We start from the raw sequence: 23,014 nt of genomic DNA on the forward strand, positions 1-23,014 counted from the left end.
AGAGGTTGTATTTCAGGGGTCTTCAAACTTGGCCCTTTTATGACTTGTGGACTTCAACTCCCAGAATTCCACAGCCAGGTACGCCTGGGGCATGCCTGGCTGAGGAATTCTGGGAGTTGAAGTCCACAAGTCATAAAAGTGCCAAGTTTGAAGACCCCTGTTGTATGTGATCCAACCTTCCACACTCGTGTGTGAAGTTTAGTTCCTAGTGTAAAGAGGAAAGATGGTCTTCCTTCATCTCTCCAAAAGTTATTGCTGGAAAAGAAGAATAAGGTGGAATACTGGAAAAAAAGAAAAAAAAATCAAGTCCCAGTGAGTCACAAGCTTCATTGGTCATGAAATCCATGTTCAGATAATGTCTTTCTTTGGATAATTAAGTGGCTAGATTTGGTTCTGTCAAATTAAAATTGGGAACAATTAAAAAAGGTAAGCTCTGCAAAGCAGGGCCCTCTTGAGACTTAGCTACTGCATGTTCTGAGCCAGAAAAACAAAAAAACCTACCATAAACCCCCAATTTCATCAAAAAATTGTACACAAAGTGTTTTTGAATGCTAGCTACAACTAAGGAGATCAGTAGGATTAGTAGACAGTAGGATTTTTATCTCACAGCCTTTTCTCCCACCTTTTTCCAAATTACTATCAGCAAGATCATGTTTTCTCACCTTACAGAGAGGTGTGGCCTAGTACCTGAGTTGGGTTGAGCTCTAACTGTCTTCGGTCACATAAAATCTGGTTCTCCAATTTAGCTTTAGCATCTCCTTTTAAGTTCTTTGTTAAAGAATGGTAGCTTTCATTTCTTTGCTATTGGGTGACCTTGGAGGTGGAAACATTCCTTGCTGATTTCTGAATGTTGCCACTTTCAGTGTTGGAACTGTGTCCTTTTATTTTACTTTGGCTGGGGGAATGACCCTAGGACTGACGTATCTTATGCAAAGGGCTGAAGGGGTAAGACATTTCATTCTGTAAGAGAGCAAAGAATTTGGGGGCACAGTGTGAATGTATATACAATCCAACCTTCTCATTTGCTTTGGCTGCTGACAGCACCCGGAATCAAGAACAGAGACAGCATGGAAATATGATGTGAGAGGAGTATCCATTATGACGTTTGAACCAAATTAAAGGTAAGAGCTGTTGGTTTTTTAGAATGAGATCATTCTTTTAAACAAGCATTCAAATGCACTACAGTTCCACAGCTGGAACTGATGGATAGAATGGATATTATGGGGAATGTAATAGTTGTTGGGTGAGGTGAAGCCTCCATGTTGTACAGTTTCAAAACTTGTATCTTGCTTTCTGTATGGTTAGTTATCAGATGAAAAACTGGTGGGGAAAATGCTGGGTGTGATTCTGGAAGAAAAGAAGTCTTTTTTTAATATAGATTTTAATAGTTTTTATAGGGTTAGGGATAGAGTGGGGTCAGGATTAGGATTGGGGTTTGAGTTAAGGTTGGGGTTTTCCCAAGTAACATTTTCAATATTTAGCAAACAGCATATTATCTGGGTACATGTATTTAACTAACAGTAATAGCTATAGTTAATTATCATAAACAATATGTTGATTAATATTCAATAGCCGCCTTCTTACTAATATATATTCAAAATTACACATTCCTATCTCTCTGACTCATTTTTCTAGCCATTGATAAAAATTATCCCATGTTCTAAAGTACACTGAGTCTTCTTTCTCTTTAATTTTTAAAGTCAATCTATCTGTTTCTGCACACTCTAATTTTCTTAATTAGTACTATTTAAGTACTTAGTATTAAGAAGTCTTAATATCAGGATCAGACAACCATTTGTGGGCTGGTAGGGGAGGGCACACCTAATCTTTTGGGAGGAATGAAGACTACACTGGGTGGAGTGGGTACAAGGTTGCACGTGTAAATAGGACTAGGAGGTTTAATTTTGATGTTGATGGTGAGACGGCCTCAGAACAGCAGAAAACAAAGCCAAAATTCAGTAGTTATGTTTGAATGGATTCTATAAGGCTACCAGCTCAGTGCTATAAAACTTCGAAGAGGTTTATGTTTATGAGCTGCTATCTAGTGGAGATCTGGATTTTTGCAGTCCAGATGTACAGTAGACCTCGATTTATGACCTGTTAAAGTTGAGATAGATCAGAAAATAGGGACTTACAAACCCGATGCAAAGTTCTGATGTCCAGGCCCCCACCTGTGACTGCGTGGAACTGGCCCAGGTTTACAGCAGTTTGCAGCGTCCCGTGTTCATCTGACTGCAATTCACAACATTTTTTTTGGAAACCGGTGTTTACTTCCGGTTTCAGCCAAAATTGGCCCATAGTGAACAAGGGGTTTGCTTAACCATTGTGACATCTGCTTAATAAGCATGAAGTTCGCTTTATGACTCCTGCGTTCTCTTAAAAACAGCTGCAGAAAAGATCATGTGATGATCTGTTTTATGACCATCGTGACTTACAATCAAAATTGTGGGTTGTAAGCACTGGTGGATTCTAATATGTGAACAACCGGTTCTCTGAGTGGATGCTGCCATTATGGGCCTGGGCAACAAAAAATTAGCTACTGGTCCTGCTGAAGGGGTACGAATCGGCTGAATCCCACCACTGGTTGTAAGTCAAAGAGTACCAGTACTTCTCTTAAGGTTTGAGGTACTACAAAAATTTGGTTTGGGAGCCAAATGCCGCCTTCTATAGCAGGGCTTTACTTTTGCATAAAATGTGATGAAGAAAGCATTGGGCAGGTTAGTCTCTGCTAAGTGCAAAATAATGTCAAGAAATATCGAGTCAATAAGTCATGCTGTCTTGTTGAAAAGAACAAGGTTAAAACATATATAGAAGCTATATGTATATATTTAAGAACTCCTTACTCAGACCTGTCGCTTGGTGAGAGAAAGCAGTAAAAGAAAACGTGAAAGCATCTTGAGATGTTGCAGTGACAATAAAGTCTCTCTTCCAGTAGCTTTGGTACAGCGTAAATTCTGTTTTGCACTTATTCAATTAATCTGATTCTTAAGACTTTTACAAGTCAGAGTCCCATTTCGAATGCTCTCCTGTTCCTGCCCTGCTAGTCTAGTCTGTTTTACAGAGGTTCTTCCTTTGTTTGAAAACAATCTTGTAGGGTCCAGAAAATATAAGAAGAAAACTGTCTCAAATTTGTCCATCCAAAGTCAGCCCCTGTGGAGAAGACTTAGAATTTAAGTGTTTAGAGTGTTTTTTAAATGAAAATCTTTCTTCCTAAATACATAGGTGCTCACTTCATACAGTACAAATGGGTCTCCTCTTTTTAGGGATGCCCTTCCAGGCCTTTGAGAGACTGAGAGAGGATCCAGGGGGGGGGGGGTGGGAGAGAGTCTGTTGGAACATCTCCTCCCCCTTCTCTTTGCAATTTGTCCCAATGAATTCTTTTGCTCCATTGAAGTCAATGACCCATGGAAGGCTGGTGAACGCCCAAGCGTTTAAATCATTCTCGGTACTGTATTTCAGCTGATTATAGTAGTTGATCTGCTCTGAATGGGAATTATGGATTTGTATGGACAGGTTCGAACACGAAACCGGATGGATGAGTAATCCTTGACTTCCAAACCGTCATTTAGTGACTGTTCAAAGTTACCACAGCACTGGAAAAAGTGACTCACAACTTGTCCTCTCACATGTGCCCATCACAGCACACCCCCCATGGTCATGTGATCAAAATTCAGAGGCTTGGTAACTGACTCATATTTATGACGGTTGCAGTGTCCTGGGGTCACGTGATCGGCTGTGGCAAACTTTTGACAAGCAAAGTCAATGGGGAAACCAGATTCATTTAACAACTGTGTTATTAACTTAACAACTGCAGTGATTCACTTACCAATTGTGGCAAGAAAGCTTGTAAAATGGGGCAAAACTCATGTAACAACTGTTTTGCTTAGCAATAGCAATTTTAGGCTCAAGTGCAGTCGTAAGCTGAGGACTGCCTGTATTTTGGAGGATTGAACTACTTTTGTGACCTTCTGACTTTCAATATATTCAGCAATTTCAGGCCAGCATCTCCCTTTGATGTTCCTTCGTTGAAGAAGAGTTACTTTGACATCTGCAAATATCTGAAATCTTCTGGCACTGGTTCTTGAATGTTGCTATTTCTGATGTTGGTTTTGTATCCGTATATTATTCTCCAGCATAGAGATTTGCAATAAAAAGAGGGCAGTTGGGGTGAGAAATCTCATTTCTCAGTGGACTAGGAATTTTAGGGCATCTTTAAGCACATACATTTATACTCTGACCTTGTGACATTTTTTTGTCAGCTGCCTATCTTTCCTAGCATGGGTAGGAATTAAATCCTGGAGTCTGGGATACATGTCTGAATCAATCATGGATTTGAAAGTATGAGGATAAAAGGAAGTCTGCATGATGTTGCAAGATATCACTAGCAGTGCATCTGTGTAAATGAGACAGTTCACTTAACTTGGTGGCAAGTCTAAATTTAACCATCTATGTTGGCTCTATGTACTTCTTTGAAAGTCATAGAGAGATAAGGAGAGGCAGAGACTTCTTGGTAAGCATTTGATATTCAGAAAGAAATGCATCATTCTGGTCTGATAGGAATCAGAAGCGATTAAATTCACACCAAATACGGCTTTGGAATTAAAGTTGGGAAATATGTTGACAGTGGTAAGAATCTTACATGCACAAAGATGGAAAGATTCACTAATTCCCACAGTGGAAGAATGGATGGTAAAGGGGATGGAGTTGCTGGAGATCGCAAAAATTAACTGTTTTATTAAGGATAATAATTTATCTAGTTCAGTTTCCATTTCAAAGCCACTTCCTGATTTTGTACTCAAAGTTGGGGAAAAAAATGAAATTCTAATTTTAGGCTTTGACGATTAGAATGACTTTGTTGTTGTAGAAATGGCTTGAAACATTTAGAAATGTAAAGCAAAAGGTTGAGGCTGTAACTTTTTTGTATTCTATTGCACTGGAGAAAGTCGGAAGTCATTACTTTTTTTCTTTCTTTCTTTTTTACTTCTTTCTGCCCTTTTCTTCTCCTCCTCTCTTTAACTTTCTTAATTTTTTGGTTTGTATTTGTATTTTATCTTATAATCCACTAATAAAAATTCAAAGAAAAGAAAACAAAATTGGGCATTTGCCCTGGTTTGCACTAGGCCAGGGGTCGGCAACCTGAAAAAGGAAAAGAGCCACTGGGAACCGGTTCCATCACACACACAAAAAAGTGGGATCCGCGTGCGTGCGTCCATGCACGTGCATGCGCAAAAAAAGTTTTGCGCATGTGCAAAATGTTTTTCTTGCGCATGCGCGGATGCGCGCATTTGCCATTTTTTAAATGTATGATGGAACCGGTTGTGTGACGGCGACGGCCCGTTTGCAGAGCTACCGCCTTCGGAGGAAGGCGGCAGCTCTGCAAACGGGCTGCGGCAGCTTTCACAACAAGCGGCGCCACTGCCCGTTCCGAGAGGTGCGCGCGCACCTCTTGGAACGGGCAGCGGCGCCACTTGTTGGGAAAGCTGCTGCGGCCCGTTTGCAGAGCTGCCGCCTTCGGCAGCCTGCAAACGTGCCGCGGCAGCTTTTCCAAAGAGCAACGCCGCTGCCCGTTCGCGCGGAGGTGCACGCACACCTCTCCAAAGGTTTGGAGAGGTGCGCGCGCACCTCCGCTCGTTCAGAGAGGTGCGCACGCACCTCTCAGAACGGGCAGTGGCGCCGCTTGTTGGGAAAGCTGCCGCGGCCAGTTTGCAGGCTGCCGCCTTCCTCTGAAGGCAGCAGCTGTGCAAACGGGCCGTGGCAGCTTTCCCAATGAGCAGCACCACTGCCTGTTCGGGCGGAGGTGCGCGCGCACCTCCGCCCATTCGGAGAGGTGCGCACGCACCTCTCAGAACGGGCAGTGGCGCTGCTCGTTGGGAAAGCTGCCGCGGCCCGTTTGCACGCTGCCGCCTTCCTCTGAAGGCAGCAGCTGTGCAAACGGGCCGTGGCAGCTTTCCCAACGAGCAGCGCCACTGCCTGTTCGGGCGGAGGTGCGCGCGCACCTCTCCAAAGGTTTGGAGAGGTGCACGCGCACCTCCGCCCATTCGGAGAGGTGCACGCGCACATCTCCAAATGGGCGGTGCCACTCTCCATTTGGAGAGGTGCGCGCGCACCACTGCCCGTTCGAAGAGGTGTGCGCGCACCGGGCGGCTGGGAGCCGCAGGAGACGGCTCAAAGAGCCGCATGTGGCTCCGGAGCCGCGGGTTGCCGACCCGTGCACTAGGCACTGTTACACTTCCCTTAAGACAGGGGTGTCAAACTGCGTCATGTGGAAGCCACGCCCAGCCCATTGCTGGCAATGGCAAAATTGTCCCAATACGTTGCGCGACGTCACGTGACGTCATGTCTGCCTTAAGATATGAGCCTCTCCTGAAGTTCCCTCCGCCAATACGTCAAAGAAAAAGGAGGAATTTAACTCAGGCCCAGTGTAATAAAAAGCTTTACAGGTAGTCCTCAACTTGCAACCATTCCTTTTGTGACTGTTAGAAGTTACAACAACACTGAAAAAAAAGTTCACTTACGGCCGTTGCAGCATCCCTGTGGTCATGTGATTAAAATTCAGACGCTTGGCAACTGGCATGTATTTGTGACGGTTGCACTGTCCCGAGGTCATGTGATCACCTTTTGTGACTTCTGATAAGCAAAGTCAATAGGGGAGCCAGATTCCATTAAGAATCATGCTACTAATCTAATAGCTGCAGCGATTCGCTTAACAACAGCGGCAAGAAAGATTGTAAAATGGGGCAAAGCTCGTTTAACAACTGTCTTGCTTAGCTACAGAAATTTTATAATAATAATAATAATAAGTTGGAAGGGACCTTGGAGGTCATCTAGTCCAACCCCCTGCTCAGGCAGGAAACCCTATACATTTCATACAAATGGCTGTCCAGTTGCTTCTTAAATATTTCCAGTGTTGGAGCATTCACCACTTCTGGAGGCAGGTTGTTCCACTGGTTAATTGTTCTAACTGTCAGGAAGTTTCTCCTTAGTTCTAGGTTGCTTCTCTCCTTTTAGGCTTAATAATGGTTGTAAGGACTACCTGTACAGATTTTGTCCCTCGTTACTGTAAGAATTTAATCTCCTTTCAACATTACAAAAAATTTCAGCAGGTTTTTTTTTTTTGCTTAATTCAGTGTGTTTCTGTGCATTAAAAACACACTATCTTCCTTTTTCATGTTTGGATCCTGCAGCTAAAGTGCTGGAGATGCTTTCATCTACCTGTTCATCTACCTGAATGGTATGGGATACTAACTGTCTTAATTTCTTTCCAAGAAGTCAACACACCCAGCACTGCAATAGTCTCTTGGTGCGAGCCTCTACAGTCGATCAACTGTATAACCTTGGGGAAAACGCTCGAACCATAAATATCTCCTAGGTATCAACTGGGCAAACAGTTGTGCACTAACCAGGTGCGCACAAAAGAGAGCCTGTGGGTGGAATAGGCAATCTCACCAAAGCTTGAAACAAGAGTATAAAGAAAAAACGTCTGTCTTCGCTAGACCTGTTTGTGATTCGGACAGGTGAGTACCTGCAGGAAGTAGCAGAAGGCTGGATCAGGTTACGATGTTTATCAGGGGAAGCTTGTGGTGGGCTGACTGTCCCTGGGCGTGCAGCATCCAAGGCTTAGTGAAAAAGTTAGGGTATGTGTAAGAGGTAGGTGTGTGTAATTGCACTTAGAATGACTGCCGAAAGGACAATAGGCTCTTCTACATCTTCATCTCTTGCAGGTTGTACAGGAAGATGTAGGAAAGTTGCAGGCTCTGTTTCTTTGAGAGGGAAGGGAAGACAGAAATGAAGAATGAAAAAGAAGATGAGAAAAAGCAAGAGGAAAAGAGGGAGGGAAAAAAATAATGAAAAATAGAGAAGGGGAGAGAGAGAGAGAGAGAGAGAGAGAGAGATTTGGGGGAGGTAAGCCACAAATCCTGGCTTTTCTCACGACTAGCCAGACAGGATAGGAATCCTGAAAGGTTAGTTTGCAACAGCTGGAGGTGAAGATGGATTCTCAGTTTCCGTTATAAACAAAGGGGAGGAGGTTTTTCTTCACAAATGGACTGATGAAAGGAAACGACCATTTATATGCTATAGATAAATTGCTATAAAGAAATTGGCATTTCTTCTGCATCCAGCTGTCCTTAAAAATCAGCAAGGAAGGATCCACACACCTGGGCAAAGAGTGGGTGGCAGCAAGGAGGAACACAACTTTTGGACTCTTTGCACAATCTCCCTGTTGCCTAAATTTTATAGCTCTGACAGCATAGCCTTTTTTCCAAGCATCGGTGGCAATTTGGGGCAATTTCCATATTTGTTTTTGGTATATAAAGACCAAGTATCGGTCATGGTATAGTAACCTCATCTGAAAGAAGATAGTTGAAGTTTTCAGCCTTGAATTCTCTGGGTTGGGAGAGGTAGTTTAGAAACATGAATACATATTATACCTATTGGAGTTTTAATTTAAACTGCTGTATCTTGGGCTCCAAGATCACCACAGATGGGAACTGCAGCCAAGAAATTAAAAGACACTTGCTCCTAGGGAGGAAAGCCATGGCAAATCTAGACAGTACACTAAAAAGCAGAGACATCACCCTGCAAAGAAAAGTGCTATGGTCAAGGCTATGGTCTTCCCTGTTGCAATGTATGGCTGTGAAAGTTGGACCATAAGAAAGGCTGAGCGCCAAAGAATTGAAGCCTTTGAACTATGGTGCTGGAGAAGACACCTGCGAGTCCCTTGGACTGCAAGGCGATCAAACCGGTCAGTCCTAGAGGAGATCAACCCTGACTGTTCTTTAGAAGGCCAGATCCTGAAGTTGAAACTCAAATACTTTGGCCACCTAATGAGAAGGAAGGACTCACTGGAGAAGAGCCTAATGTTGGGAAAGGTTGAGGGCAAGAGAAGAAGGGGACGACAATGAGGTGGCTGGATGGAGTCACTGAAGCAGTAGGTGTGAGCTTAAATGGACTCCAGAAGATGGTAGAGGACAGGAAGGCCTGGAGGAACATTGTCCATGGGGTCGCGATGGGTCGGACACGACTTCGCAACTAACAACAACAACAATCTTGGTTGGATGGGAGGAGAGGATATCTTTGCACACCCACATTGGGTGAAAGGTCCAAAGATAGCTGTGCTGTACACGAATTATTTATAATCCTACCTTTATTATTTCTTATAAATAAATCAAGGTGGCAAACACGCCTAATACTTGTTTGTCTTTCTATTTTCCTCACAACGACAACCCTGTGAGGTAAGTTCAACTGAGAGAGAGGGACTGGCCCAAAGTCACCCAGCCGCCTTTTATGTCCAAGGTAGAACTAGAACTCACAGCTTCCTGGTAATTGGTCCAAAGACAGCCAGCTGGCTTTCATGTCTAAGGGTGCGATAAGAACTCACCCTCTCCTGGTTATTAACCTGGTTACTTAATCACTGACCAAGCTGTCCTTTGATTAAGATCGCTTTTCATTCTGGGAAGGGAATTAAGATGGCCGCTGTAGCCTTGCCATATTGGGTGGAGATTTAACATAATTTTTTCTGAAACTGCTTCTGTGCGAGCTGTTTGGTATGCTGTTTTAATGGCCTGAACTTCTTCTCAGGACAGGGAGAAGGGACTATTTTGGTAGGAGCACTTGATTATCAAGGGGAGGGCAAACAGGTTGGAAATGTCCATCCCCTGGGACTACAGAGATTTGGGTTGTCAAGACATCTAGCCAGCTCACCAAATGCAAGGATCTCTTTCCCCAGGCAAGCAACTTTGGGGAATGCACTAATTGCTACACATTTAGAGCGGCAAAGCTGCTGGAGTGGCAAGGACAGAAATAGAGCTCAGAGTGTTTATTTTGACTTGTGAAAGTTCGCTCTTAATTTCTCCAGAGAATAGCCTGTGGGAGACAGGGCTCCCAGGTTGCTTGAGATTTGCAGCCTCTTTTAGGGGTGTCAGGATTGGGGGGGGAGGGGATTGATGCTTTTGTCTCAAGAAATCTAGGGAGCTTTCCCCCCCCCCGGAGGAAAAACTTCCAGTCCCCAAGTTATAGCAAAGAGAAGGGGATTGTCAATCAGAGGGCAAACAAATTAGCCAGGAAAAACAGCATACCAGTCATTGGTGCCTGCTGATATACCAATTCCTTTGTTTATCCTAGTGTCACCAGTGAAATATGTTGGATTGGATTCAGATTAAAGATGCTTCCTAAAGGAACTAGTAATCAAAAATCATCCTGCAGTTATTTTGTCTTTCCGTCTTTCTCCGCTTTTCTCTGCTAAAAAGAAAAGAGATCGGCTGAGCAATCCTGGCAGTTTAGGAACTGATCTGCTTGGGCTTTGGTTCAAGAGGCTTTCAGAGAAGGCTTTTAGTCTGAACAATGTAGCCCAGACATGTCAAACACAAGGCCCGGGGGCCGGATCCGGCCCACAAAGTGGTTTCATGCGGCCCGCGAAGCCATCCTGGAAACAGTGAGGGAACGGCCCCCACTGCCTTGGCCCTGGCCCAGAGACCCTCCTTCTGCCAGAGACCCTCAGATCTGTCCCACTCCTGCCCAGGCCCCCATAGGCACCCTTGATGCCAACGATGTAGAGTTGGCCACGCCCACCCAATAGGCCATCTGCACTCTAGCCACGCCCACCCAGTAGGCCACGCCCACCCAGGCCATACCCACCTGGCCCCTTGAGGGCAACCGCAATGCTGATGCGGCCCTCAATGAAATTGAGTTTGACACCCCTGATGTAGCCGGTAAAATTATAGGGAGGAGATTGGGTGATTGTATAATAAAAAGTCACAGTGGTTCGCCGTAGTTGCTAGAGGAGTTGTTCTTTTAATTCATTATAATAATGAAATAGGTTAATTGCATTAATCTTTTTTGAAGATGTATTTTGTTTGATAATTTGAGGCATACTTCCTCCTCTATATAATTTTGATTTTAAGAAATTATCAGAAAGATTAAAAACTAATGTAAAGTAATTAAAAGAAAAGAAAAAGTAAGAAAGAAATCAGAAAAGGCTATACATGCAAGAAAGAAAAAAGAAAAACAAAAGAAAGAAAACAAGACGCAAAGAACGGGCATACTTCCTCCTTTATATAATTTTAATTTTAAGAAATTAGTAGGAAGATTAAAAACTAATGTAAAGTAATTAAAAGAAAAGAAAAAGCAAGAAAGAAATCAGGAAAGGCTAAAAATGCGAGAAAGAAAAAAAGAAAAATAGAAAAGAAAAAAAACAAGACACAAAGAAGGGGTTTCCAATCCTATTTACAGCAATTATAAGCTTACCTGTTACTCTGTGGTTTTAACACACCTCTCTTCTTACTATAAAGGTAAAGGTAAAGGTTCCCCCGCACATGCGTGCTAGTCGTTTCCGACTCTAGGGGCCGGTGCTCATCTCCGTTTCAAAGCCAAAGAGCCAGCGCTTGTCCGAGGACATCTCCGTGGTCATGTGGCTGGCATGACTAGACGCCAAAGGCGCACGGAACGCTGTTACCTTCCCACCGTAGTGGTCCCTATTTTTCTACTTGCATTTTTAGGTGCTTTCGAACTGCTAGGTTGGCAGAAGCTGGGACGAGTAACAGGCGCTCACTCTGTTACGCGGCACTCGGGATTCGACCCGCCAAACTGCCGACCTTCTGATCGACAAGCTCAGCGTCCTAACCCACTGAGCCACCGCGTCCCTCTTTCTTCTTACTATAATGTAATCTAATTATCAAAATCATAAATCATAAATTCACTTTTTTTTGCATTCCCAAAAACAGTCCATATAAGGATCTGTGACATAGTTCCTGAGATGGAAACAAATGAATTATCTGTTTTTCCAGGATTTACTTTATTTTATTTATATGCCCCTTTTATTATTTTTAGAAATAACTCATGGAGGAGAACCGCATAACAGAAATCCTGTAAAATTGCTTAGGCTGAAAGAGAGTGGCTAGCTCAAAGTCACCCAGTTGGCTTTCATGACTAAGGTGGGACTTGAAGTCATAATGTCCAACTTTGTTGCCTGGTGCCTTAACCTCTAGGCCAGGGATGCTCAACCTTGGCAACTTTAAGACTTGTGGACTTCAACTCCCAGAATTCCAGCTTTGCTGGCTGAGGAATTCTGGGAGCTGAAGTGCACAAATCTTAAAAGTTGCCAAGGTTGAGGACCCCTGCACTAGGCCACGCGGATGAGTGTTTTTAAGGCAGTTGCCTCTGATTCAGTGACTCAGCTCTGCACTCCTCCCCTTGTGGGAGGCATTTTGGAAGTAGCCATGGACAGAACAGTGAATTGATCTAAGTACTTGGCCTATTGAAGCACCCAACTCCAGAGATGCAATGGTTGGATCAGAAGATGACAACTTGAGGATCTTGGGGTGGGGGGCATTTTTAACATTTTGAGATAGGATGAGGATTGTGGTCAGTGGGTATGCATACAGATGATTCCTGTACAGGTACACCTTGACTTACGACCAGTTGTTGAGTGAGCGTTTGAAGTTCAGACTGACCTGAAAAAGGGGACTTGCGACCTGGATTTGAAGTTCTCATGGTCAGACCCCTCCATGACCACATGACCGAACTTTGAACATTTGGTAACATGGCCACATTTATGGCCATTTGCAACAGCCTATGGTCATGTGACTGTGTTTTATGGCAGTTTTGCCCCAAACTGCTACTTACTTCCAGTTTTTGAGAAAACTGCGCCCACAGTGAACCATTGGTTCACTTAACAACTGCAGAGTTCATCTAACAACCTCCCTCCAGATGCTGTGAATGCTCCAACACAGGAGGTTTTTAAGAAGAGATTGGACAACCATTTGTCTGAAATGTATAGGGTTTCCTGCCTGAGCAGGGGGTTGGACTACAAGATCTCCAAGGTCCCTTCCAACTCGATAATGATGATGATGATAATAATAATAATAATAAAAATCAACCACAGCTTCCACTTAACATCTGCAGTATTTGTTTTACGACCATGATAAGAAAGGTAGGTGGGCACGCTCTCTTATTGTTGTATGTCAAGGAGAAATGGGGGTTTTCTAGGTCTGCTTGTTTAAAAGTAGATTAAATCTTTTGGGAGATTTTCCTGAGTCAAAATGGGGGGAAAAAATCATTCCAACTATTTTCATCAGTGGTGGCTGGAAAAAGATCTGGAAGCCATGAAGAAGGAGTTGATGGTTAACCTTTTTGCCCACGTCTTGGTTAGAAAAGACCTGATTCAAATTCCCACACTACTCTAAATTTCACTAGCTTAACTACAATTGCTATGAAGATAAAAATTTTAATTTGGGAGAGGGGAATTTGTACTTTCCTCCAATATGTATTTATTTATTTTATTTTATTTTATTTTTATTTTATTTTAATTCCATTTATATCCCGCCCTTCTCCGAAGACTCAGGGCGGCTTACAGTTGTTGATTGCTGTTTGATTGTTTGTCTGAGTTGATAGTTTCTTGATTGGTGCATTGTTTACTGCTTGATTATTGGTCTAGTATTAATCTGTATTAACAACAGTGTAAACATGAGCCATAGTGGCACAGTGGTTAAAATGCAGTATTGCAGGCTAATTCTGCTGACTGCCAGGGGTTCAATCCTCATTGGCTCAAGGTTGACTCAACCTTCCATCCTTCCAAAGTCAGTAAAATGAGAACCCAAATATCCTGACTCTGTAAACCACTTAGAGAGAGCTGTAAAGCACCGTGAAGCGGTATATAAGTCTAAGTGCTATTGCTAACCAAGGAATCACCAAGATCACGCCCACCAACAATGACAGGGCACGTCACTTGCATACAAACAGAGAGCAAACCCCACTCCCTTCTAGCACTGATGATGTTACCTATGAAATGTCTGCAAGAAAATAATCAAGCTCAGAGAACACCAAGGACTCCACAGTTCAACCTTGGACTACAATATATTCTTTTCTGTTGCTACGTGAATATTTAGCCACTCTTTTGAGTCCAGTGCTATACCTGAAAGCATAAAGGAGAAGTCAGGCTTTCAGATAAAACGGGATCATGCTTAAGGGAAGAAGATGGGAGATTTTTTTAGAGGAAAGCCATGAGCTGGGAGGAAGATAGGTAGCTCTCGTTTAGGGCAGGGCTTTTCAACTGGTGGTATGCCTACCACTAGTGGTACGTTGGCACCTAGCAGGTGGTATGCATATGACGGGTTGAACAGCACTGTAAAAAAACCTGTTAAAAAGTGTAAAAGTGGATGAGGTAAAGCGGCAGCAGCAGCGCCGCACAGGCTTGTGGGAAAGTCAGCTGTAACTGCACGTTGCCTGGGTCCTACTGAGAGCTCAGGATCAAAGCGCACAGCTCCAGCTGATTGGGGATGGCAGGTAGCCTCATGCAGTCTTCAGGCAGAGATCCAGTTGGAACTGCGCGAGGCGTTGCCTGGGTCCTTCTGAGGAGGAGAGAAGAGAGGATATAAAGGGGATGAGAGAAGAGAGGATATAAAGGGGGTGAGAGAAGAGAGGATATTAAAGGGGGTGAGAGAAGAGAGGATATAAAGGGGGATGAGGACTACCTGTACTTTATCACTTTTTTCCGTTTTTGTTTTTGGTCATCAAGTTCTTGACACCTTGCTAGGCGACTGGTGGTACTTGAATATTGCCACATTCTAAAAGTGGTTGTTGTTGTTAGCTGCGAAGTCATGTCCGACCCATCGCGACCCAATGGACAATGTTCCTCCAGGCCTTCCTGTCCTCTACCATCTTCTGGAGTCCATCTAAGCTCACGCCTACTGCTTCAGTGACTCCATCCAGCCACCTCATTCTCTGTCGTCCCATTCTTCTCTTGCCCTCCACCTTTCCCAGCATTAGGCTCTTCTCCAGTGAGTCCTTCCTTCTCATTAGGTGGCCAAAGTATTTGAGTTTCAACTTCAGGATCTGGCCTTCTAAAGAGCAGTCAGGGTTGATCTCCTCTAGGACTGACCGGTTTGATCGCCTTGCAGTCCAAGGGACTCGCAGGAGTCTTCTCCAGCACCATCGTTCAAAGGCCTCAATTCTTTGACGCTCAGCCTTTCTTATGGTCCAGCTTTCACTGCCATACATTGCAACTGGGAAGACCATAGCCTTGACTATACGCACTTTTGTTGGCAGGGTGATGTCTCTGCTTTTTAGTGTGCTGTCTAGATTTGTCATGGCTTTCCTCCCCAGAAGCAAGCGTCTTTTAATTTCTTGGCTACAGTCCCCATCTGCAGTGATCTTGGAGCCCAGGAAAATAAAATCTGTCACTACCTCCATTTCTTCCCCATCTATTTGCCAGGAATTGAGAGGGCCGGTACAAAAGTGGTACAATTGGTGCAGGGGTGTCAAACTCAATTTCATTGAGGGCCGCATCAGCATTGCAGTTGCCCTCAAGGGGCCGGGTGGGCGTGGCCTACTGGGTGGGTGTGGCTAGAGTGCGTATGGCCTACTGGGTGGGCATGGCCAACTCTACATCATTCGTATCAAGGGTGCATATGGGGGCCTGGGCAGGAGTGGGACAGCTCTGAGGGTCTCTGGCAGAAGGAGGGTCTCTGGGCCAGGGCCAGGGCAGAGGGGGCCGTTCCCTCACTGTTTCCAGGATGGCTTCGCGGGCCACATGAAACCACTTCACGGGCCAGATCCGGCCTCCGGGCCTTGTGTTTCACATGTCTGAATTGGTGAAAAGGTTGAAAAGCCCTGGTTTAGGGGAGCTGTTTTCTGGGTCTTGTGTGACCTGTACATTTTGGCTCTTGTTCCTTAGCTGGTGAGCAGACTCCTCCTTTTGACCTCTTGTTCTTACGGTCCTAGAGGATGCTGCCAGTGGCTCCTGAATGGGGTCAAGCTGGTTTCCCCTTGCTTTGATGGTATTCCCCAAAACAGAGAGGAGGCTTCTGATGGCTACAGATCTAGTCACCTCAGACATCCATTTTCCTTCTGCCTTCTATCCCAAGGCAAGTTGCAACTGAGCGAACAACAACTGTTTACAAAAATGCTTTTTTTACTTTGATCCATTTACCTTATGCCTTATAACCACAAACCCGTTTTGGAAGGTAACCTGAGTTTTGAAAATGATGGCAATGCAAAAAAAATATATTATTATTATTATTTGCTCATACAAAGGAGAGCAGTCATAAACGGTCCAGCTCATATACTCTGCAGTAAACCAGGATGTGATTAGTCTAGGTTTGGTTTAAGTATTGGGCGAGCCTGGCCAATTGCAGTTTATTTGGTAAACCATATATTTTTTTTTAAAAAAGCACAGCTTAATGAAGTGAGTTAATCCAGTGAATAACTCATTAGTAGGTCAAAGCCTTGGGATTCAGAAAGAAAATGTGCCACATAGTAAGTTTGCCTGTTTTTCAACCAATCTCTGTAGCTCTGCTTCTAACAGCAGCCTTTATTCCAGACAACATTTATTTACTCTCCTGTCATTGAAGGCTGGCAGATGATGGAGTTTCTCTTCCTACCAGGATAAGCTTTAGCTGCTGAGATTTGCACCTTAAACACAGTTGCAGTCCCTGGAAGTGGCACATCTGGTTGTGACATTTCTCATCAGTTGATAATTCTGCCTGAATGTATATAAAGCTCATAGCATTATATATTCTAGCTGAATTTCACATCCGGAAGCAAGCCCCAAAGAGACGTTTCGTGTCTCATTCAAGAACCTTATCGAATTCTGGTGATTAGATGTTTCTCAATGTTGATGGAGTTGATGCTGCTGACATTTCGTCTGAGTGGATTTTGTTGGATTTTGGAGAGTCCATATATCCTGGCTTCCCCAGGGTAAAGGTGGTAGTGCTGTGGCTTATCAATGGCATTGTCCTTTGGTAATTGTTGCAGAAAATCTTTTTCTTATAGCTGGTGGTGTGGGATCTCTCTTCAGAGTCTCATACGTAGTGGTGTCCTTCGGAAAACTGTTCCCCTTGGCCTTGTAGTCTTCTGTGTGCAGGATAACTGTGCATCTTTCTTATCTGTCTCGGATGAGATGAGAATGGGGTATCCTGGATGGGAAGCGAAACGTCTTCAGGGAAAAACAAAGGAAGTCCAGTTGCCTCTTGGAAAAGCACCTTTGGGACAACCATGACCTGAAGGACTGAGAATCTCCATAGACATCCAGGTGCAATAGCAATAGTACCAATATTTATTTATTTTTTTATTTTAATTCCATTTATATCCCGCCCTTCTCCGAAGACTCAGGGCGGCTTACAAGCTTAGCAGACTTAGATACTGCTTTACAGCACTCTGTAAGTGGTTTACAGAGCCAGCATACTGCCCCCCAACAATCTGGGTCCTCATTTTACTGACCTTGGAAGGATGGAAGGCTGAGTCAACCATGAGCCGGTCAGGATTGAACTCATGGCAGTGGAATGCAGAATTAGCCTGCAATACTGCACCACCGTGATGCAGCTGTTTGGAGCAAATTATTCTAATTAACCAAAGTGGATGAAAATCCCCAGCCACAATGGGGGCGGAGTAGTAGATTTCCTGCAGTGGCTGTAGGATGGATGGAGTAATTTCCTGCGCAACAGTGGAGCTGGGTTTGCACTTCACATTCAGTTAAACAAGTTAAATTTGGTTTCAGTTGAATATATTGTATGGAATCAGCCTACTGGGGTTTATGGCGCCACCTCTTCTGTGAATCCAGCCAATTGTAATTTAATGTGATAAATCATAAATAACCAAACTGATTGTCTGTGGAGATTCGCAATCATCCAGGTCGTGGTTGTCCCAAAGATGTTTTTTCCCTCGAAAGGCAACTGGTCTTTCTTTGTGTTTTCTTTGAAAACATTTTGCTTCTCATCCAAGAAGCTTTTTCAATTCTCTTCTTCAGAATTGAAGAAGCTTCTTGGATGAGAGGCAAAATGTTTTTAAAGAAAACACAGAGAAAGTCCAGTTGCCTTTTGGAAAAAAACACCCTTGAGACAATCAAACTGGTTGCTATGATTCTAGTTACATTTGGCTGATCTTATACAACAAGTTGATTAGTGCCTGATTTAGTTTAGTACTTGGATGGAAGATATGGCAGCACTGTAATCTAATTTGGGAAGTTGGAAAGACACCTTAGAAAAAGACATGGGAAGCACTTCCATCTTACTGTTGAGAAAGCTACATGAGTTTCTCCATGAAGATTAATTTCAGAAAGCAAAGATCTAATTACTATGTTCAAATGATTATTAATGCAAACTTCAAAGGATAATTAATATCAATTAGATAAGCGTGGAGCTTCCCTCTTTCTGATTCTTGCATCCTCTAATCTTTCTCAGCATATTTTTGCATCTCTCCATCTAAGGTCCACCTATAAATCCCTCACAAGCTTCTTGTGTATTGACAGTGTGGCTGGTGGGTGGGAAGAAAAACAGAAGATAGCTTTGCTGAACAGCTGGATCTTGAGATACATCAAAACATCCTTCTATGTTCTGTGTTGTTAGTTACGAAGTCGTGTCCAACCCGTCGCGACCCCATGGACAACGTTCCTCCAGGCCTTCCTGTCCTCTACCATCTTCTGGAGTCCATTTAAGCTCACGCCAACTGCTTCAGTGACTCCATCCAGCCACCTCATTCTCTGTCATCCCATTCTTCTCTTGTCCTCCACCTTTCCCAGCATTAGGCTCTTCTCCAGTGAGTCCTTCCTTCTCATTAGGTGGCCAAAGTCTTTGAGTTTCAACTTCAGGATCTGGCTTTCTAAAGAGCAGTCAGGGTTGATCTCCTCTAGGACTGACCGGTTTGAATGCCTTGTAGTCCAAGGGACTCGCAGGAGTCTTCTCCAGCACCATAGTACAAAGGCCTCAATTCTTTGGTGCTCAGCCTTTCTTATGGTCCAACTTTCACAGCCATACATTGCAACTGGGAAGACCATAGCCTTGACTATACGCACTTTTGTTGGCAGGGTGATGTCTCTGCTTTTTAGTGTGCTGTCTAGATTTGCCATGGCTTTCCTCCCTAGGAGCAAGTGTCTTTTAATTTCTTGGCTGCAGTCCCCATCTGTGGTGATCTTGGAGCCCAGGAAAATAAAATCTGTCACCACCTCCATTTCTTCCCCATCTATTTGCCAGGAATTGAGAGGGCCGTATGCCATGATCTTGGTTTTCTTAACGTTAAGTTTCAAGCCAACTTTTGCACTCTCCTTCTTCACCCGCAAGAAGAGGCTCTTTAGTTCCTCTTCACTTTCTGCCATTAGAGTGGTATCATCTGCATATCTTAGGTTGTTGATATTTCTCCTGGCAATCTTAATTCCAACTTTTCTATGTTCTGTAGCCTCCTTATTGTATTGGGTGGCTTTCCAGCCATATTAATGGCATTATCACAGTGGCTGCTTCCTGGTTTGCTAAGACCTGCCTTAACACCCCAGTTTGGGAAATTCAGATGCATCTCCCATGGAAGTCATCACTGTGTTGGTATTATTTTTGACAGTGTGTAGGAAGAGACATCTCCAGGTCAGGTTCAACTTGCAAGGCAGGTTTTTCCTAAGTCTTGCAGTATTGATGCCTGCTTTTTCCAATGTCACTTGAACGCTTATTTTAGGTGACAAAGAGAGGTGTAACCCTTCAGAGAACCCTGGTTGATTACAATAAGTAGAAATCGAAAGCTTTTCCAGTGCTTGGTGTACTTTCATCCCACACCCTGTCTTTGGTGCTCGTGGCAAAGGAGCTTCTCTCTCTCTCTCTCTCTCTCTCTCTCTCTCTCTCTCTCTCTCTCTCTCTCTCTCTCTCTCTCTCTCCTCCCTCCCTCCCTCCCTCCCTCCCTCCCTCCCTCTCTCTCTCTCTCTCTCTCTCTCTCTCTCTCTCTCTCTACATTAACATTAGAAGATAAGGACAGTCAATGACACTGGTTGATGCTTGGATCCAAATAAGAAAAAAAGTAAGTATTTCTTCATGTTCCGTCTAACCAGCATATGGAGCTTATTTGAGGTGGCTTTGGAGAAAAAGAATGAAGCAAAAAACATGGTTTTTAAGTGACTCCTCTTGACTCCCATTTTCAGAGCAAAATATCTTTATAAGACAAGGTGCTGGGGCAAACAAGGCATAAGTTAAAGCATTATTGTGGATGGATGCCTAATCAGCCAAATGTTTAGACTGGAATTGGCATTTTTATCCGTACTAAGGACCTGGGATAGGCAGATCTTGTTTGATGGTTGCAAGGTGTTAGCTGTTCCAAGCAAAGCTGCCTTTTGCGATTGACTGTCGTTCTGTCAATGCCAATGGTGCTCCAGATGTTTGGGACTGCACACAAGAAGCCTTTTACTATTGGTGCTACTTTTGCTTTCTTTTGCCACAATCATTCTACTTCTGTTTGCAAGTCTTTGCATTTTCTGAACTTCTCTATTTCTTTCTCTTCTATTTTCCTGTTTCCAGCTACTGCCGGAAACAGGATGGTGTTAGACTTCCGGAGAAAAAAGGAGGAACCTGCCCCACTTTACATCGGGGAGGACTGTGTAGAGAGAGTTTCCTCCTTTAAATTTCTAGGAGTCTACCTCTGTGAAGATCTGACCTGGAAAGTTAACACAACCCAGGTGGCTAGAAAGGCCCAACAGAGGCTTCACTTTCTTAGGATCTTGCGGAAGAACAGGGTAGAACAACGGCTAATGACCCTCTTTTAGCGGTCTACCATAGAGAGCGTCCTCTCGTATGGTATTGTGGTTTGGTATGCTGGTCTGACAGCCGCGGATAGGAAAGTATTACAGAGGGTAGTGAGCACAGCACAAGACATTGTGGGCTGTTCCCTGACACCACTGGATGACATCGCCAGGGCTCGTTGCCTTGGAAGAGTGAGGAAGATTCTCAGGGATAACTCACACCCTGGACGGTATCTCTTTACTCTCCTACCATCCGGTAGGAGATATAGGAATATAGCCAGCCGTACCAACAGGCTGAAAAATAGCTTTTATCCGTGGGCTGTTAGGCTTTTAAATGGGACATAATCTTATGCAGAATTGACTTGGGAGGCCGGTGTGTGGTGTAGTTGGTTCACATAGTGTGGTGGGATGGAGGGTTTGTTGTCACTGTGTGTTGGGGGGAGAGAGCAGGGGGGGGAGGCTCAGCTAATCTCAATGTACACATGTTGTACTTTGACATTAAAGGTTTATTTATTTATTTATTTATTTATTTACTGCAGCATCCACTGTGTAGACGTTTTTTGTCTTTTCTTATCAACAATTGTTAAGTTGGGGGGGTGGGGGGTGGCGGCAGGGGCTTGTCTGTTTGTATTCTAAAGATGCAGAGTGCTGTAGTTTCTTTATTTTCCATGACTTTGTCTACTTCTTGGTCTGACCAGTTCTTGCTGGCAGCAAGGTGAAATTTTTGCTATTACATGACATTGTTGCTACTTTGTCATGCCATTGTTTGTAGTCAGTTTGTGCGATCTTCTTCCAGCAACTAACTAGGTCAGACATGTCAAACACAAGGCCCCGGGGGCCGGATCCAGCTCGCGAAGTGGTTTTATGCGGCCCGCGAAGCCATCCTGGAAACAGTGAGGGAACGGCCCCCACTGCCTTGGCCCTGGCCAGAGACCCTCCTTCTGCCAGAGACCCTCAGATCTGTCCCACTCCTGCCCAGGCCCCCATAGGCACCCTTGATGCGAACGATGTAGAGCTGGCCACGCCCACCCAGTAGGCCATACGCACTCTAGCCATGCCCACCCAGTAGGCCATACACACTCTAGCCACGCCCACCCAGTAGGCCATACGCACTCTAGGCACGCCCACCCAGTAGGCCATACGCACTCTAGCCACGCCCACCCAGTAGGCCATACGCACTCTAGCCACGCCCACCCAGTAGGCCATACGCACTCTAGCCATGCCCACCCAGTAGGCCATGCCCACCCTGGCCATACCCACCTGGCCCCCTGAGGGCAACCGCAATGCTGATGTGGCCCTCAATGAAATTGAGTTTGACACCCCTGAACTAGGTGGTCCACTGTTTCTTCAGCTTCTTTGCAGAGACAGTATTTCCTGTCTGTTGCTGTTCCCTCAATTCCGGCTTTATATGCACTTGCTCTTAAGGCTTGGTGCAGTCAGAATTAGCCTCTCTCTTTCTTTCTTCAACTCTTAGCCATTGTTAAGTTTTGCAGTTAATTGCTTTGCCTGTTAGGGGTTTTTTTTTTGTATACTAGTTTGCCCTGCCATGTCCCTTTTCAAGCCTTCATTCATTCTTTCTTATAAGCCAGTCTGGTTTCCCTCTGCAATTTAATAAGTCTTCATGGTATACCGGCCTCACTGCATATTCCACACAATCCTTCAGATATTCTTCCAGTGTCCTTTTTATTTCTTCAGCTATCTGGTGTTCTTGCAACATTTCACGCCCGCATATACTCCTTGGGAAATAGACTCTGTCAACATCAATGCATGAATGAAGGGTATGATTTATTGTCATTATTTTTCTAGTCTTCTTATCCAGAGCCTTTAATTCTGCTTAGCTCCAGCCCACTATTCCAGCTGTGTACCTGATGACTGGAATTGCCCAGGTTTAACTGCCTTGATGGAACTTCTTGCACTGAATTTGGACTTTCAGACTTTCTTCATGATGTATTCACTTCTAACCTTTGTCTTGATTTCTGTGTGGTTGATGTCAGCTTGAAGGATTTCTGGATATTTTTTTTTTTTTTTTTTTTTATTGAAAAGTTTTAAAAAATACAATTTTCCTTTAAGAAACCCCCCTTCCCCCTCCCTCCTCCCCTCCCTACCTCCCCCCTATCTCCCCCCCTCCCCCTCTCCCTCCTCCCTCCCCTGCCTCCCCCCCTCTACTTCCCCTCCTCCCCCCCTCCCCCCCCTCCGGCTTCCCAGAGCAAAATACAAGGTATATATCTAAAAAACAATCATAAACAATCATATACTAACAATTATAAACTCTAAAATCCATCACTCTCTAGCTTATATAGAGTAAATCAATCCTTAACAATACTAAATATATATAAAAAACTAAAATAAAAGAAAACTAGCATCATTCCCATCTATGTTCTTCCACATTTCCCTATTACCTAAACATATTCTCATTTACACCTCACAAACACCTATCCCTATTAACCTCTCTAGCCAAAATAGACTATAATAGATAGTTCTTACACAAATTAACCCGCATTAACCCACAAAACTTTCTTCCTCTTCCTCTGT

General features: G+C 44.0%; 1 protein-coding gene across 1 annotated transcript in view; it reads left to right on the forward strand.

Annotated features, from left to right (window-relative positions):
- The window catches only part of RPL28 (ribosomal protein L28), a 532,136-nt gene that overhangs the window by 48,511 nt on the left and 460,611 nt on the right, over positions 1-23,014 (forward strand). The window lies entirely within an intron of this gene.

This window comes from Vipera ursinii, assembly GCF_947247035.1.
Source record: "Vipera ursinii genome assembly, chromosome: Z".
Lineage (NCBI taxonomy): Eukaryota > Metazoa > Chordata > Lepidosauria > Squamata > Viperidae > Vipera > Vipera ursinii.